Source organism: Diuraphis noxia, unplaced genomic scaffold, assembly GCF_037042655.1.
Source record: "Diuraphis noxia isolate RWA-SAM2 unplaced genomic scaffold, SU_Dnox_SAM2 contig0003, whole genome shotgun sequence".
Lineage (NCBI taxonomy): Eukaryota > Metazoa > Arthropoda > Insecta > Hemiptera > Aphididae > Diuraphis > Diuraphis noxia.
This window is the reverse complement of record NW_028301713.1, coordinates 82,576,397-82,594,822: the sequence shown is the minus strand read 5'-3', so window position 1 is coordinate 82,594,822 and position 18,426 is coordinate 82,576,397.

Genomic DNA, 18,426 nt, shown 5'->3' with positions numbered 1-18,426 from the left:
TAAAGGAGGAGTAAATTAAGAGCTACAGATTGTAACCATGGCAATGTCAAGATGGTGGCATGTCTGGGGAAGTAAAATGTGGGTAGTAGCGAAGCAGGGAGAGAATATCAAGAGACCCTCGAATATTTTTTGGGGTTTCACAATAAACTGAATGAATAACTGCGACTGTGTGAGAATAAATATGCATATAATAGGGTGACCAGATTACAGTTTATACGAAACCCGGGACAACAAATTCTAACTTGTCCAAACTATTATTTTACTTAATCTTACTGTTTCTGACGTGGTCATCATTTCATCAAAAAACAAAACAAAAAAAAAATATTAAAATCTATTTTGCTCAAATTAAATTTCGGTGTGTTATTTGGTTAATGGCGAAACATCAAAGCACCCTAGAAAATCTTGATTTAATGACCTCTGTAAAGTAATTGACTATAAGACTATATTGACTATATCTCTTTTTATAGTTACCGGAAATGCTAACGGCGCTCGGGAAATTCATAATGTTTACGGTGTCTTGTGATCCACTAATCTTGTGAATTTATTATTTAATAATAAAAATTGATTTTGCATAATTGTAAAGCATTTATATTGGGTAAGTGGCATGGAAAAAAGCATATGGTTACACTAGTTTGAATTTTTATATTTACAATTAATTTCATGGACTTAAAATGTCACATTTGTCACCGAGAAGATATCGGACAAGTTATTATTTTGCAAACATTTGCGAACCATCATAAACGGTTTAATAAAATTTAAGAGTCGCATGAAAAATCACAAACATGTTCACCTTAAACAAACGTTAGTGCTTATTACTTAAATCAATTTTATAACGGTGTACACTATTCTAAGTAAGTACCAATTTACGGTACTTAGATAAAGCGTTGACTTTGGCAGCGATCCAACTGCACGTTGAATCGTTACAACTAAATATATAGTGGGAGATTTGCATATACGAATAAGTGTGTTGTAAAGGGGCGTAAACAAAAAAAGTTTCCACGGGCAAATCCAGGATCTTTAGACATTGCAATTTTTCGAAAGCAAATCCAAAAACAAATTTAGATATAAGTTTTTAATTTACAATCATTTTTAAGACTCATTAATCATTGAAAAATATTCATAATAATAAGAAGCTTATACATTTTTGGCGTTCGAAATTCTGTATATTATCATTGTTTCCATTTATTGTTCATAACAGTCTTAATAAATATGAATATATGATACAAAGTGTCCAATTTATTATACTACTCAGTAGGTTTAGTATCCATCACGGTGATATATGATACTATACCATGTCAGAAGAGATGTGTAAATTCCGTTATTTAGGAAAGTTTCACAGCTCTTGGACCTATGAATTTATATTTTCATTCGTATTAATTCGAGTATAATTATTAGTATGTGCATGCACAATCATTATACCTACATATTGATACACAGTGGTATTTTTCGTGTTTCCCCGTATTACAATGTTAGGACTTCTGAATTTTTATATTAATAGTTAACAACCATATGCACTAAAAAATTTCACTAAATGTTAAAATGACCATTTTCCAACTATGGTAAAATTGTCAAACTATTATGACGTTATTTTGGCTATTTTTAGCCATGAGAAACTAAAATTTTGTAATTGATTTTTCAGTTAGAAATTCAAAAAAGTTATTTTTTCATGGTGAACATTAAAAATTTGAATAGAAGAACTGCTGAACTCAAATTTAATATGATTTACCATTGATTATAAATACTTAGTACTTAAAACCTTTCAGCCGAACATATATAAGTTTTGTTGCAGCTATGATTTAGCAAAATTACTCTTATGAACTTAAGGAGATATCGTTGACACTTGACGTTTATGTTAGAAACTGAAGGAAACATTCCAATTAGTCGTTTTCTTATATCGACTAACTTATGCTATTGTGAAATTGTGTCTACGTATTTAATGTTCTTTAAACGCATTTCAATTTCTTGAATTCAAAATAAGTAGGAAATTAAATGAAATACCTAAATCAATTTCTAAATTATATATTCCACCTAGACATATATCTATGAACGTAAATGAATCCGATTTTAATCAAAAGGTCTGAATACCGACTAACCTAATAAGTGCGAGTGTATTAAAATGTTGTGCAAACAAAATAGGACACCTAAAATGTGTACAATGTACATATACAGACCAAAATAAGTATTTTGCTTGAACATATTTTAATTCTTATTCTTAAACAGGAGGATGGAATTAGTGCCCTGTAAGTACCTTTATATGAATCTTAACCGGTATTAAAGCCCACATAATACCATTGGTTATAATTTATAACATTATAAATTTATAATATAGTATGATTATCCTGCCTAATATTTCTAATAAATGGTAATACCTATTTACTTGTTGAGTGCAATACCTACCTGCTGATAAAATTATGTTATTGATAATTTATTTTGTTCTCATATTATGATAAAAATACCATTTGATTGAGTGAAGACAAAAATCGACATTTAACGATTCCCATCATATTATAAGTATAATATTTTGCGGTAAAAAAAATAACAATACTTGTAATGTGCGTTTATATGATAACACATAATATATAGATACATACTATAATAACTTATTACATATGACTATATGAGTATATGACTATATGAGAGAAAACCAGAACGAACCGATTACCTATTATGTATTCGTTTCCGGTGAATGTTATGTTTTTACACACTAAAATTGTTTTGTTCCTTTTTCTTTATCAATATTGTTTTTGCAATTATACGTATAATACGCACATACAGTGTACTTCAACTTGCGATGAGTCCACTAAAAAAAAAACATTACAATTTTTTTCTTACGCACCACGGCACCAAGTGCACCATCATTATGATATCAAAATATAATTACGACAATTAGATAAATGTAAGGCTGGCGTGATTTAGAAGAGTATAGTTTTCAGCACCTACCTTTATTGTTTACCATAGCAATAATTTTTTTATAAAAAAATATATCTAATTTATATGTTATTATGAAATTTAGAACACATAATCATTTATCAAAACACTATACATACATTAGACAGCGTTGAACGTTCAATATATTTGACTTAACCTTGACAGTCGGCATCGATATATATAATGTGTTATATATATACCAATAATATAGTATATGATGCATACAAAAGTGTTGAAATACCCTGTATCGAAATATATGTATAGATAGGTGCTTTTCAATATATTATTATTACCACAGAATAAAATAATAAAATAAACAATACAAAACTAATTAATTATATATACATTATATTATAAAATACATTTATCTGTGTTATTACCTTATATTTGTATTGTAATCATATTGTTTAGATTAGTTGTTACGATGATAATACTATGATTTATAGTTTATATTATGGTTCCGGCGTAACACCACGATTCCTATATTATGTTATTAATTGTATTTTTATTGTTACTTGCTATAATATACTATAAATATTAAATAGACGACATAGGTATAGTGGCAATGGTTTATTGCCATAAGCGTTATAATTATAAGTTCGTGGAAAATCATTAGGTCGAATACAATTTTAAAAACTCGCGCGAAAACGAGTGTTTCGGCGCTGTAACTAATAACTATACATAATTTTGTACCTACATATATCGTTCATCTTTAAGTGCATTATTCGTGAATCGTGAATAACAGCTATTGTAATTTGTATTTGTATGGAATCAGCAGCTCGTCACACAATACTCGTGGATGGTGGGTCGTGGATTAAGGAGTTAAGACTTAAGAGTGTCAAGAACCACCCCCACATATTTTTTTTCATTTTCAACGCGAAAACTTCTATACCGCAGGACCTCTATAGGTACTTTCACGTTTCTTTGTATGTATTTTTTACTTATGATGGTAGTCATTATATTATGAAGTATACCCATATCCACCTATACATGGTATATAATATAAACGATATTATATTATATTATTTGTACATGATACATGTCTATATAATCTGTACAGATATATAATGTTTGTATACCCTCTTCTTACTCCAAAAATATTATTTTCTGTATATTTGTGCGGTGCTAGACACCATAATATAATGATTCGATGGTAATAAATATTTTTCAATTTTCTTTCATTTATACAATAAAGTTTATTTTCAATATCGGTTTGGTGGATATTATTAACATTTTTGCGTCTGATGCTTATAGCGTATGTGTATGTACAAAACAATGTACACAACCGTGCTGCAAAAGACCTAAAACGTTTCTATTCTGACAATCTAAATAAAACTCCATCAACTCGATTAAATGCATTATCTTTATTAATCATATTGGAAAAAAAACATACCAACACTGACGTTTTTATACCTTTAAGTTTGATAATAGCTCAATATTCACTTAAATATGAAAGCTCAACATTGCAAAATCAGTTCTGCTGAAAATAAATTATGTATTCTCTCTTGTACGACTGTGCGAGTGTAATACGACTATAAGATACGTTTGTTAGACAGTGACCACATAATGCGATCGAGAAGAAACATCGATTGTTAATTCATGAATGCACAATGGTATAAGTTTTATCGTGTGCATAATATGATTTATTTAATTTCTGGATGTTTTATAAATTATAACTCATTTACTCATCACTTATATATAGAATTTCAATGAGTGTCCATGAAAACACAGAAATAATTTCATGGGCATTATGAACTACGTTTAAAATATTTATTTATATATACTATTCCAAAAATAATAATTGAAACTACCTAACTATATGTCAATAATTTTTTTTTATGGTCGATATAAACCTTTATTACTCCAATGAAGACCTCTATTTTTATTTGGAACTTATATTAACCGTAATAAACAATTATGAAATCATGATTTGGCGACCGGACTCAACTTTGAAGTTATGAAAATATGAAGTGTGCCAATATTATCGTATTGAGGCAATATGTGGCCTGTATTAAACAAATTTATCGTAGGTAGGTATATTATACAGCCAATTTCATGTGCATATTGTGTTTAAACAATGTCGGCAATAGTCATGGGTACCGAGACCGACACTGAGTTCAATCAGCTTACATAGATAATTTATATAGTTACCTCCGTTATTATCGTAGTTCAATTTATAATGCCACAGCAATCAATTTTAAAATACAGAGTACGAACCAAAAAAAAAAAAAAAATGTTTGACTTCTTTTGTCTAAAAGAGAGTAAAGTTACCAACAAAGTGTCGGATAACACCGTAACACGTTACTTATGTTTAATTATTTGATTTTCGATCTTATAGACATTTTAACTGCCATTACGTATCTACCATAAATGTTTATCCAATCCATTTATAGTTTATTCGAATTCATAATTAATAATTTTATAATCTTAGTGACCCATTTTTATAACTTACATGACCCAAATTTGGGACTCACTTGTTTAAGGTCACTGGTATATGACATGATTAGAAATATTCAAATATACACTAATAAGGAGTAACCATTCGAAAGATTTATTTTCTACGGTTTTTTTTTTACGAAACATGAATCATATAACCGAAGTCTTATAACCGATTTTATTTTGAATGCATAAGGAATTCGGATACGTCCGGACTCCGAACCTTTCCATGAGATTTTGAGTCCAATAAGCGACTAATCCTTATATCTGTGAGTCTTATAAGCCGCGGCATCCATTGCATAGGTGCAAGTAATGTTTGGGATTTGGGAAAAGGCTAAAACCCAATTAAATAATATTGAATCAGCTTAAAATAACATTTAGGAAATTTTATTTTATTTTATTATATTTTTTTTTTTTTTGGGGGGGGGGGGCTTAGCCCCTATATATTTGCGTCTATAACTTATATATATAATATACCATTTGATTAGGGATGGTATTTCATGTTATCACACTAGTAAATTATTAGGCCTCTTTCACTGCCACGCCTTTTTTCAGTTTACATTACGAGTATTTAAGTTCATGCTCACCGATGGCTAAAAAGTGTAAACGTACGCGCGGTCAGAAACGGGTCTTAGATAATAATTACTACATTATACTCGCATTAATGTCTAAAAAGAATTTTGATAAAAAAAACACACTGCGTTTTATAATTCGTGCACATCAATGCATAATATGATTTTAATATGTGTTTATTATATTATAGTATATACCTACCTGTATTAACAGATAGATATATTAATCAAACTATTTTAATTTAATTTTAATACTAATATTCTGTCTTTTAAATGATACCTGTAAGTATTTTTTAATATGCTGTCATTCTTTAGTAAATTGACAACATATTAATGTCTTTCAATATTGATAATACCCAAATTAGAGAATAAATCTTACAGTATATACCAATTCGTTTTTGGCCGGTTTTTTTAATCATCGAAGAAAATATTTTTTGTGACCTACTTTTCAATATAATATATTTTGATGTATTACAAATTAGAACAATTAATTTTAATTTATAAATAATATCTACTAAAACATTTTCATTATTTCTTATATTAACAATAGTAACTTTTTAAATATAAAAGTGATAAAGTAAACTGTGTTTGTTGGTTATAACTTATAATTTATAAGTTAATGTAATACGGTCTATAGCTAATAATACATTAATCACTAATTTGAGGTATATTTTCTTAAATATTTAAATGAAACCCAAATTCATAATTTTACTCTGCTTTTATCCAATATATTATGTTTTATTAAAATGTGTAGTAAAAAAAATTACACATATTTAGATACCGCAAAAGAATTATCTGCAGACTGCGGATTTGGCTAAAAGACGATTAAACACGATTTTCTCTCGAATATAAGTAAATGCATAAATGATAAATCTATAATTTATATTGAATTTTGTTAACAAAAATTACGTATACGGGCTTTTACCTTTATACATAGCATATACAGAGTGATTCACCAAGTAGCTCATCCCCTTGTTTTCAATGAATAATACATTTATTAAAATTTTGATTTTTGGTGTTTTTAAATATACAACTAAATACGGTATAATAAATAAATTATTAATTTTTTTGTACTGCTTAAGGAGTATTCTGTGGCGATATAAACTTCTGTTTTTCAAATGAGAGCCACCTCCCTATTTTACTGTAAATTATTAATAAGATATTTTTTTGAAGTTGTTGATGGACCTATAATAATTCAAAATTATAGAACGCGTAGTTTCTTTATGATAAAATGTTAATACCCACAAGGATAATAGTCCTTAAAAATGGTTTTCGCAATAATGTATAATAGGCTTGATATTAGAACTATTATTTATATTATTTTGATAGTTTTTACAATTTATTTATGTTTATAGATTAATATTAATGACAAAAATTTTCAAATCATCATTATATAGCCTCCATATCTTTAAGCCCTTTAACATATATCTTTTAACCACTATGACATCACAAAGATAAATAGCTCAAAAACTAGTTGTACGAATTTTGATTCTGATACACAATATTTTTCAGAAAAATTATCCACTGAATGATTGATGGTTTAAAAAGGGGGAGGAGGTTCTCATTTAATAAACAGAAGTTTGCATCTGCACAAGGTACTCCTTTAATAGTACAAAAAAATCTCAAGTATTTGAAAATGTGGTCTTTATAGTATGGTCTTTTAAGTATATTTTTAAAAGCTCTAAAAATCAGATTTTAAATAACTGCATTTATACCGAAGAAAAAAAGGGTTGCTCGGTAAATCACTGTGTATATCCCGTTTAGAAATAAATGATGATTGGTCACGTATAATTGTAAGACATATCGTATTGTGTTATTTTAAATAGATAGGTAGGTAATAGTACACTCATAATTTGCATATAAATTCTAAATTGCAACGGACATTGATATCTATTGTGTATCGAACGTCAACTTTCTTTATTTATATACCTTATGCTTATCGTTAATGTAATATAATATCGGATGAAATCGTTTTTGAATTTAAAAAATATATTGGAAAAATCCTATTGGAAATCGGTTGCCGAAACTCGTGGTGTCTAAAAAATATATACATACTATTGTATACAACCATTAATAGGTATATTATTATTCTTCATTACAATTCTTATACATTTTTGTTTAATAATTATTATGAATATTACATTAACTGACGACTCAATCTGTCAGAAAATGAACAAATTTATAAAATATGGCAGCAGTCGGTGTATTTCAGTTTATGTACTTAATAGTTAACAATTAACAGTCAACTGACAAGTCAGTGTCCTTTGATTTGTAATTAAATGTGACAGAGCAGGTCAATCCGCATGTTGACAATCTTTGACAAATATATCATATTCACAAATATTTTTGAATGTTTTTCAAGTTTTAAATATTATACTGCAATGCTGAACAAGACAACTGCCTATAAAATAATTTTAAAAAAAGACTTTTTAATATTGTGGCACAACATAATTTAGCTTGACATACATTTTAGCAATTTTTAGAGAATAAGTACGCTGATGAGACAAAATTACCAATCCCACTAATGATAATAATAAATTATGTATAAAAACAACAACGCCAAATAAAATCTAAGGGACGGCGATGGGTTGCCTACTCTAAGTATACCATAACGTCCATAATACACCAATATTTTTACATGTGCAAAATTTAAAGATAGATTCATATTGTTATTGTTAATAATTGTATATACATTTGTTTAAAAATCACGTTTTCTATCTATAGATTAAATATTTCATGACAAAAGTGTTGGATAAAAAACGCTAATCGTTAATCGTTAATAGACAATAGTTAACGCTAAATTCGTTGGTCATCACTGCATTATTTAGTATAGCTGTATAAGTATGCAAATCTAAAATTTAATTCTAAATGAATCAAAACAATGGTACATGAAATAAAATCAATTATCAAATTATTCCAATACAATAAAATCATTTGAATTTTTATTCATTTTAATTATTTGAACGTCCATGAAACGTTTTCGTTCGATTCGTTCAATCGTCAGCGCCAGCAGAATCTCATTGGTTATAGCTCATAAGTCATAATATAACACACGCGTCATCATCTCGTGACTTATATTATTATAATATTATTTATAACAGTAATGCAATATTGGCACGCGAACCGCGTACGTGGTCGATCACACGCACGAATCGTACGTGTATAATATTCACGTCGAGTTATTGTGATTTTTGTAAATTTTATTTTCGTCTTCTCCACCCGCCTCGTCGCCAATGCAGCTTTCGTATTCATATAATATTAATTATTCACAGGTACCAGGTCATTATGGTCTATTATTATTGTACCAGTGACCGTATATCACATTGCGCCGAAATGGAATTAATAAAATCGTTTCCCCGACGCGTCAAAGTACCTCCTTTGTTGGCTTCTGTGCGGGTCATGCACTCATACTATAATATTAAATTATTTTCCTTCTATTATAGATATTAAAATCTATTTAAAACGCTTTGGCCTTTGGAATTTATGTGATACACGCATTTGTATTGAACGGCGATATTATATTATGGCGAGCAAACGCATTATTATTATTATACTATCATTATTAATAGCGTACACATTACCTTCATTTTATATAAACCTTCGAATTATTGTGGTCAAAAGTACGTGTGGTACACTCACTCAGTGAACATCATCTTTACGAAAGTCGTAAAATATTTACGTCAGTTACCTAATATACATATTATTAGGTTTTGATAATTAATATATCCTACTACAAACGTTTGTTTATCGTTTGGTATAACCGCACGTCCATAATAATAAATATTAATGTATTATACTAGGAACTACCTACAATTCTTATTACATAATATTATATATAACATCATAGCAGGCAAATCAATCGACACATTTAGTATTATGCTGCACACAGAATATACAACTATAACCACAGTCCACGATAATAAGGAAACGAGTTTCCCTCGAAATATTATAGTAATATTATTACAAATTGAAAATATTAAATTCAAACGTCAATCAAACCTTGCAAGGCTTGCGTTTTTCGACATCTTAAAGTACAGTCGATCTGTTGATATGTATCTACTTAATCTACTTAATCTAATTATATATAGGTACACCGTCGTACCTCGTACCGACTACCTATATAGCCTATAGCTGATACATAATCGATGTAAATTATATAAAATAATATGTTAATATGTACCGCACAAACCACGTGACGTGCCCACATGCACACGAATAGTCTTCCAATAATTTTCAATCATTCAAATAATTGCCTCGTATACATAGGCAGTAAGTTGACCATTTAATATTTGATTTGCCACTGATAAATATACAATAGGTGGGTACATCAACAGTTTGAATACTATTTCAAATAAAACATTGATGTCATAACCGCGAAGATATAACCTAAAGTTACTAAATTTAATTTAACTAATTTTAATGAGGAATGAATATAGAAACTCTTTAACTGTAAATTTAAATTATATAATTTTACAGCGAACCTACGTGTTGATAACTTAACAGCCCACGACCTCAGCTACTTATGTTGTACCCATCAAGACATGTCTTCAAATGATGAAAATGCAATTTTAAATTTAAAAATGCATTTTTAATACAAATAAAGTATCAGCATTGATTTGATAATTTTAAGTAATTTATTTAACAATACTTATTAAGATATACCAATATACAATACTCATTAATCGGTTTATTCGAATCAGTTTCAGTTATTTGATATGAATAATTATATCTGTTAACAGCTGCAGCCAGCAGCTAGCAACAGTCTTATCATAAAATGATAATTTTTAAAATCAAACATTTGAAGACAAATTGTTTTGATATTTTATATCAAAATATGTACATAGATTATGTTAATTGATTCAACAAAAAGCCAAGAGAGGCAACTGTCCTTTGCCCCCCTGCAAATGCCCTTAGTTGCAAGCAGTAATTTTATAAAGAATTTAATTTTTAAAAATATTTATAGTAAACCCTCAAAATATTGTCTTTGAAAAAGTATATCAAATATAATGTCTTAAAGTTACATATTTTGCTGAAATTATATTTCGAATTATAAAAAAAAAAAATTTAAAAGTATTATGATGTAATTATTAAATAATTAATAATACCTACCTAAAATATATTATCACCGTTATCTGTATAATTTTAAATGCAGTATATTATATTAGACTATAATAGGTAATTATTATTATTATCTGTATTGGTTATTTAACGTTTATCTAAATTTATTATTGTTTATTGTAAAAGTAGGTACTTAATCTATTGTAATTTATTTTAACGTTTTAGAATCGTGATTAAACGTTATTATATATCATAATTATAAACCGTTAAATGATTATGATTTATTTTTTTTTTAAATGAACTAAAAAAAATATAAAAATCCGAATATTAATAATTACTCGCTAGTCGCTGCGTTTACTGAACAGTCTAACGATTTGTGTTTGAATACGACGTGTTCGAATGATGTATAAGTATTCAAATGCTAAATACTGAATATTTCAATAATACGTTTATAATTTAAGACTTTGGCAATATGTATGTTGTATACAGCATTACAGCAATAATAAAATTCAATAAGCTTTCTTATTATAGTTACACACTCGGCACAATACCTACGAGGCTATAGACCATAAAGTTTGTGTAGTTAAATAATCTTTATTGTAAACTTATTTATTCTGAGTCATTGATGTATAATATACGTATTATGTTTATCGCATACTCAAAAAAAAAAAAAAAATAAAACGTTATCTATAATTATTAATATGTACTAGGAAAGTCTTCTAACTTTCTCGATGAACGGATACTGCCGAAAATTCAACCAACACGGTACAACTGGGTATGAGAAAAATAAATTGAAAAAGACAAAACGTATGCGTATACCGCAAAGCGACGAGTAATTATTTTTTTTATGAATTTTGCGGTAAACGAGAATGCTAAATTTTTAAAGCTTAGAGTCTGGAATATTTCAGTTTACAGCCTTATAAGGCATTGGCCATTGAGTCAGGTATAAAGGCAAATGATTTATTACTCAAAAATATTGGTATAAACTATGTTACATAATTACATCAAACTTAGAAATACAGCGATTAATATAACATATTTATAAGTAGGTAATATATAAATTTATCACTTACTAAAACTAATATGTTGGCATAACAGGTGAATTATAAAAACCGTGTTTAGATATCTACCCATTCCAAATTCTAATTTATTTAAATTTTGAAGACTATAATTGTTTGACATGATCGGTTATCACTTATCACTTAATTTTACGTGAGATATGATGAGGATATTATGTATATTTTTGCACATTCCGCGATGAAAAGACTCGCTGGGTTAGGTCGTTAGGTGTTCGTAATTTAATCGCTATTAATAACTACCTATACTTTTATCGAAGTAGTATCATCTAGACATTTTGTTAAAAACACGACTAAATGCATATATACATATTATATTACCTATATTTATTATAGCGTTATTCACAGCTATAGAGCAACAATAAATATATATTATTGAAACTTTGTATTTTTCGATGAATCGTGAGCATTTTTATAAAACTATCATTCTGAAACGTTTTTTGTGAGTGATGACGATGTAAGTTGAAATCATTGCGTTGAAATATGAATAATATAGTTATAAGAATAACACTGCCATAATGTATATACTATTTGGTAAGCGTGTGGAGATACGAGTAAAAGTTTTGCCATATTCCATTCAAATTTCTGATTATTTCATCCATAGTTTTAAAAGTAATGTATTTTTTGTATTTTTTTTTTTTATTGATTTTAATCCCGGCAACTATAACCATTAGCTGTTTGTAAGGGGAACGGTTGGCTTGAAATACGTGTTATATGTGTTGCAAGGATTTTATTGCTAAAAACAGTAAAAACCTCGTTTGGTCACCCATCCGAGAGCTAATGGTGCTGACTGCTGCTGCTGCTGCTGACTGCTTCTGTACTCAAAGTAACTCAATAACACCGGCCACACCAAGCCAACTTATTATTTTTTTTTCAGTGGAACTTTTTGCGGTACAAAATAAGATGTGCGTGTTCGAACGAAATAGTTAGAAGTCGTTGTACTTATTTCATTTCTCACGTTAATTTAATTTTATTGAAAATTAATAATTATTTTTATGGTTTTCTGTACCGATATAATATATAAATATATATATATATATGTGTAAATATTTTTTCCAATGTCGTTCTCGAAAATAATGGCATTAAACCTATAATTTAATTTTTATATACTTATCGTAAATTTCCAAAAATGTCCTATTCGTACAATGTAATTACATTTATGTAAAAGCACATAAAAATGTTTGTAGCCCATTTTTATATAGTTCTATGACATTGTAACGGAATTCAGGACCTGAAGACAATAATATCGTGGAAGAGTGGAATTCGCGGAAAATTGGACGCACGACCATAACGTTTTGCCAGCGGTCACGCCATCGCCATTGAAAAATTGGTAAAAATAATGATACACAAGGTTTAATGCGTTGGGTATTTAAAAAAAATTATTTAAAAAAAAAATATTAATCCGAAAGCACAAAAAATAATGATAAATAACGAGCGGTTATATTGTACAATATAGTCAATAGATATTTTTTCGATGTTATAGGTTGACGCAATATAATATAATATAATATACATTACATTATACACTAGGTATACAGGATACAGAATATTACTTAATCCATTAAGTTGATCAATGCTGTACAGTTCCATATAATAAATATACGTATTTAATGTATACAGCTTTAATGCTATAGGTATTCGTTTAAGTATAGCCGTTTTAATGTGATCGGAAGCAACGATCTTCCGTTTATTCATTATTGTGTAACACCCTCTCACAATCTTGTATTAATAGTTAATACAATTTATTTTCAACTTTCCAATCGATTAGTGGTGGTTAAACGGATGGAGAGGGTTATGAGAGGGATAGATCCGCCCCAACACCTTTTTCAATATTTATATAAAAACTTAAATATAAGACAGTACCTAATCATAAATTATATTTTTAATTATAAAATAACGTGTATGTTAAAAAATCACATCGCCTACCCCGTACCCGTAACAAAATCATTTGACTAGTATTGGATTCGATCTACATCTTAAAATGTTTAAAATAAATAATAAATAGAATATCCTGAGTGAAGTCTATACTGAAGAACGAAGCACAACTTATTGTTGTATAATAACCTATTGGTATTTAGTGTTTATTATGAAACCAATCGACACATTAATTTCATATCCTATACATTCAAAGATTTATATATAGGTATATATATATATAATATGTAGAATATGTGAGAACGAACATTAATTTACCAAAAAACCCACAATATATAGATTCTACTGATGAAAAATATTATTTGGAGACATCTTAAAATAATATTTAACTGATTATTTAATAGAATAACTAAAACAAATTTTAGTTATAATTTTTATCATCTGATATGTAATAGGTATAATATGAATCTATTCATAATATTATTAATTATTATGTAACCATATGAACTTCCCGCATATAAATGTAAAATTATTTTCTTCCCAATTTAGTAATCTCAGTAAAAACACTAAACAGCATTCCATATTCAATTAAAATTATACCTATAGCTAACTTGAGACTAGGAGAGTGTTTTAAGCTTCAATTTTAAGCCTCTATTGGTTGCTATAGACTGACTCTCACTCATGGATTTAATTTTGGCTCACGAAATTCCAATAATATTTTGTTCATTTATATGATATACTGGTCACAGAAAAAAATTTGTCAATATAAATATACAGAGTGTAACAGCCAACAGGTTTATTTGACTAATGGTGGTGGTATGCATCACGTGGTCATGTTAAATAATGATAAAATATATGTATTTATTATTGATTACTTACCTTTTAATAAGAACATGGATTAACAAGAAATAAATTTGAATTTTAACAAACTTTGAGATTTATTTTAAAATCAATGACATATTCAATGACATAAGCAAATTAAAAATTTCAAACTCCAAAACTGTTTTTCAATACATATTTATAAAATAGCTATCTTGGATTATAAGAAAAAAAATTTAAAACAGCATTTAATTTATTAAATTTTGTTGTAAAAACAAAAAATATATGTAACGTTATACAAATTATAGCGCAGAGCTCTATAAATGATTTGATTTAGAAAAAATTTTTTTTTAAATATTGAATAGAAAAAAAGTTATAGCATTAGTAAAATTGACCTGTTATACCCTGTAAAGACTAGCCTACCCGCTATATAGGGATTTTTTTTTAATAAAAGAAAATTATGTTTAATTCAATATTTGTTATTCAAATTTACAGTAAAAAAGACAATGGACTTAAAATGTTACTACCTAGCTTTTAGATTCAAAAATACTCAAAACGTTTAAAAAATACATTGTTCTTAGATATATTAAAATAAGAGATTAGTTTGAACCATCATGTCCGAAAATATATACCAGGTGTTGAATCCAATCGATTGCCAATTTCAGTTTAATTATTAGTTCACAAATAAGTGAGAAGTACTGCACCGATGCCGTTAACTGAGGACTGGTGTCTATACATATATACTAAAACCGAAAAACATTTAAATAACTACATCATGTAAGAACGCGACTTATCACTTCTATTGTTCAGAAAATCACGCACACAAAAAAATTTTCAAACACTCACGAGCGACGAGCCTACCTAATAATAGTAACCTCAAACCTATTAGTTTATATTTTGCACGAACTTTAAATTATTTGTATTGAACAAATGTTATTGCTACTGAAAACAATATATCGTAAGGTCGATCACGAATACTAAATTATAGTTCACTGACGTGACTTAAGAATAAGTTAATATTCCACGGTCATTAATAAATTATACTCATTTATAATTATTAAAAAAAAATAACTACATACTATAGGTTATGAATTAACAGGTATATTATCATATACCATTAGAAGTTCTACTTGTTAATCATAGTTGTCGTAGGCTTATTATAAATATTATTAAATCGACCCAAGAAGTTTTTAAATGATATAATTTTTGCGTGTTTTGACTTAACATTTAACAGCTATAAGTAAACATAGGACGGACTATAATTCGATCATATTTTTCGGAAACAAATTATTGTTATTATTAACACGCGTACGTGAAAATCAATATTACAAAAGGAGTGAGTTGGGGTGACAATCAAAAACACAGAAAAAAATAAAATAAAATATTTTTTTGTTCCACCAACCTTGCCTGGCACATATTTCGGTAAAAAATACGCACATATAATATAAACGTATATTTAAAGTGATATAAATATATTATAAGACATGTAAACCATTGTAGGCTAATAAACTTTTGTATTTGAAGCCTAAAAAAAATAAAAAATAAAAAAAATATATATAATATTATTTATATATTGATATTATTTTTTGTTTTAGAAAATTGAAAACACTATTTTACATACATAATATATTATATTTATAATATTGGCTAGGAAGAGAGTTCAGAGGGGGGAGGGGTCAACGATGTTCGGACTTTTATTTTCTACTGACTCACTTAAACAAATAACACTAATTACACGGTTTTCGATTTGCCATAATGGTTTTAGGCAATAATAATTGACCTCTTTACATCAATAACAGTTGGAAAAAAACTTCCTTATACATTTACCATTAGGTATAGTAGGCACTACACTTCTATAGTTCTATGAATTTTACAATGTACATCATATTGGTACTTTCTTTCGTAATGCGCGTAGTCTACTATACCTATATTATGGCTCCTTACATGAGAAAGTTCAGCTTTTCGAGTTTGCATATTGTCGATTCCTACATGTATCGTCGTATTTAATAATAATACGAGTTTTTCATGGTCGACGTGCACAAAGCCAATTATGTGTCGTGCAGGCATACCGTATAACGATTTTATTTTTGAAAGTTCATGGCAAAACATGCTATGAGCAATATCTATTTGGCTTTGTATACGATAATGATTTTGATGGTTTTCTAAACACTTGTACAAAAAAGAAACTCAAAAAAGTTGTAGTTTCCAAGTATTGCGTAAGCACATTTGTGGGACTGTGGGAGGGGATCTGTCATCGAGTGCTGATATTTTCAAACATGGTAAATAGGTTAAGGTTAGTGCCATGCTGACTTCGATCTTCTTGATCCTTCGAACTTGCTGTTTATGCCCCGTTATAAGGTGGCACTAATTTAAAAAAAAATGATATCTTCAATTTGACCGTTTATTCTACCTAATAAAAAATACGCAAGATAAAGGGCATTTAGTTCATGCCATAATCATGATGGTGAAGGGGGAGCTATGGAGACTTGATCCACGAAAAGTATTCTAGTGTTGTCTCCCTATTTTTTTATTACCAGATTTAATTTATGAGGATTTTGTCGATAGTTTGATACTTAATATTCAGTATATAAGCCAATTCGATAACATAATTAATTACTTGGAAGTTGATATGATTATTTCAATAATAATAAATAAAATACTTGAGAGTATAATTCTTATAATCTTATCGAATATAATACTTCTTTCCCATAAGTAATATATACATATATATTATAAAGTATGTATATACCTGCTTATTACTTACTTTTCACAAACGAAGGTACAATAATACTGTACATTTGCTATACATCAGTACAATGTACAAATAATTTTGTCAGATTTTTTCGGTAGCCTACATTGACCTCGGGCCGATCAAAATGTTTGCCTCCTTCTATTGACAATTTATTTAAATTTCACTACTGCAGATTTATTAAATCTTGGTTTACGCCTTTAAAAAGGTAGATATTTATCTTAACATTTTTAATTGCTGTAAATCTATTTATTATGTAATTTGTTCTTATTTTTTACGTTTATGTACGGTGATAAAGTATTCCTTCGTTGTATTGTATTATACAAATGCTAATTTTTGACTAGTTTTAGTATTTTCACTTAAATTTTTGTTGATAGGTATTACTGCCTATAGTTGTACAGAAATACCTACATATACTTCAGTGGAATCTTTTGACAGTGTACATATTATTATTTTTCATTTAGACGACGTACATGGGCATAGGTTTCATATGCACTTATGGTATATATATATTATACTCACTGTGGTTATTATTTAATCAATAACATAATATGTTTTTCTGCCTTTAAATAACAGACGGGGAAGCAAGATTAAAATAGCGGTTGCATCATTCCGTTTGATCTGTCTAATTCGCTATTTTATGAACTTTTTTATTTGTATTTTTTAAAAGCTTATCTCTTTTTCACTCCATAAAACTCCATAAATTACGGTAATCAACTATGAATTCTTTACAAATTAAGCCAAGTGAAAAATGTTAGCTTATAGGAATGTACACGCGAAGGCAATTTTATTATTACATTTTTACGGAAAAAATCAAAGAAGGATTACGGTTGGTACATCCGGTTACTATATCGGTTTACACTGCTTTTTTATGTGTAATATTTATATTATAATATATTTACACAATCTATTC